This window comes from Cricetulus griseus (genome assembly GCF_003668045.3).
Source record: "Cricetulus griseus strain 17A/GY chromosome 1 unlocalized genomic scaffold, alternate assembly CriGri-PICRH-1.0 chr1_1, whole genome shotgun sequence".
Lineage (NCBI taxonomy): Eukaryota > Metazoa > Chordata > Mammalia > Rodentia > Cricetidae > Cricetulus > Cricetulus griseus.
In genome coordinates this window covers 152332811-152335413 of record NW_023276807.1, presented here as the reverse complement: position 1 = coordinate 152335413, position 2603 = coordinate 152332811, and the positions used below count along the sequence as shown (strand labels likewise).

Sequence of the window (2603 nt, the reverse complement as noted above, 5' to 3'; positions counted from 1 at the left end):
ACACAATATATAACAAACTAACAGCCAACATCAAACCTAATTAAATGAAACTGACGCGATTCCTCTAAAATCAAGAACAAGACAAGGGTGTCCACTCTCTCCATATCTCTTTAATATTTTACTTGAAGTTTTAGATAGAGCAATAAGACAACAAAAGGAGATCAAGGAAATACAAATTGGAAAAGAAGAGTCAAACATTTGCTATTTGCATTTGGTATGATAGTTTACACAAGTGACCAGAAAAACCCTACCAGGGAACTCCCACAGCTAATAAACCCCTTCAGCAAAGTGGCAGGATACAAGATTAACTAAAAAATCAGTAGCCCTACTGACAAATATTTTTCTGATATCTCTCCTGTTGGAGACAGAATCATATTGTTTGTTCAGTTTTTTTTCTGCTTCTGGCCCACAGGAATTCTCCCTTTTCTGCCTTCCATCTCTGAAGGGAGTATTGGCATTACAGACACTATACCTGACTTAATACCTGAGCTGATCACACTGCACTGAAAACATATAACATACTAAGCCATTTCTGTAGCTCAGAATTTCCTTGAATGTGGCAAATGATGTTCGCATGTAGTAGATGCTCCATTTTATGAGGTTTGTCAGTGAGTTCTAAAATTATAACCATATCTGGGGTCTGGATTGGAACTGACTTAATGAGTATATTAATCCCAGCAAGGATTCTTTGAGAATGTTGTAAATAATTTGCTGTCCACAAATGGTTTTTGAAAAATATCCCCAAATCTAATGACACTACTTTACATCCTACTGATTGGTATGTAGTCCTTATGACAAAATGCAATGGTTTTACTGCAGAGGTCAGAATGGTCTGAGACAGAAAAACCAGTTCCAAGTCCAGGCCAATTATGGGTGCTAGTGGTAGAATTCTCAGACAAATTTCATTAAATGAACCATTATCCACATGGCTACCATGGATTTGCTATATGATTGACAAAATTAACTATAGCATCAGAAAATTAATTGAGGTGATTAAAGAGAGACTGTTCCACTACAAAATTATAAAATGTTCACAAGCATTCCAATCTAATCCATAGAAAATTAATTTGTAGTATGCTATATGAAGTGAGTCACCTGATACTTTTTAAACTTTAGATTCCTTTGGACTGTTTCTTTTTTCACTTTTCTTCCTTGAGTGGTAGGACTTTCACTCTGACTGATTCCAAGCAAGCTCTGTGTTTCTTCATTTAGAGGCACAGACGTAACAATGAGGGTAGCACCCATCTCTGTATTTTCTTTATACATTTCCAATACAAATATTGGCAAGGCAGTTCAGAACATAGTTTTTTCTTTTAATTCTCTTTTTCTCAATTAGCCAAAAGTGTGATTTGATTGAGAGTGGTGAGCCTTGGACTCCCTTCCTTTAAAAGATTCTCTCACTGCACTCTGAACAGGCCTACTCTAAAATTAGGATGCAGAGTCATGGTACATTTGAAACCTTTTCAATACTTGCTTACTGTTATTCTGTAGAAATAGTAAATAACCCCCTGAAAAATCTAATGTATGCAGTGACTTTAAATAATTAACAAATAGAAAAAGTGTCACTGAAGAATTTGGCTATGTCTATATACTCTTGATAGGAATGCCATTATCATGCCAGCATTTCAGAATGTGTGCACAGTGATCACAGTACTTATATCCAAGTTACTCTCAGTCAAAGGCACCTTCTGCGGTATTGTAGCATCTGCTATGAATATCTGTTTCTAAGGCAAATTAGAGCATACTTAAAACTTTACTTTCACAAGTCCTTTCTATAATCAGACCTTTCAAGGACTTTGACAGACTTAATATACAGTTACCTCCCATGGAGCACTTTACCTCACCTTTTGTGGAATCTGGGCAAGGGCCCATGCAATTGTGTTGGCCTTTTCTTCTGTCATGTTGCTGACCATTGACCCCAGAGAAAACACCACAACACCATGTTCTCCAGAACTCTGGACAAAGTCTTCCATTTCCTGTGAAGAGAATTTGCTTCATGACAAAATACCAATTGTTGAGAACTCACTTATGATACCTTTATGAAAAAACTAGGAGAATAGAAATTAAGGTGCTCCTAGGAATTTTTAGAGTAGTGTTTTTAAAACATACATACAGAAGACAAAACTGCCAGTGTCAAAGACTTTGTACTCACACATTGTGCAACGAACATTTTAATTACTTTCCTCTGGCAAAATTAAAACTCAGGAGTGCCAGCATACTTTATAAAGTATTCATAAAATTGTAGCTTCATTTACAAGTTTTCACCCTACAGGAAATGTGATATTTTTCCCTTGCTATTTTATTTTTCTCCTATAATGATTGGTTAAATATTACTAACTCATGTTTGATGAAATAATATCTATGCTGTAGTATTTATATATCTAGTAGTTAATATAAACTTCCTACTATGATTAATAAAATGCTTTGGTTCTTTTTGAAGTATTCATAACTGCATGGCAAACATATACCACATAATAATATTCTGAAATTGTGTTTAAATAAGGTATTTTCAGAGATGACCTTCACGATCACTGGTTGGACAGAAGCTATATCCTTGTTTCTCTGGATATCAAACAATTACCTCAGATACATGTTAGTCACAT

General features: G+C 35.2%; 1 pseudogene; it reads right to left on the bottom strand.

The window, feature by feature from the left end:
* Positions 1-1625: 1625 nt before the first annotated feature.
* Positions 1626-2603, bottom strand: part of LOC118239694 — a 2692-nt pseudogene continuing 1714 nt past the window's right edge.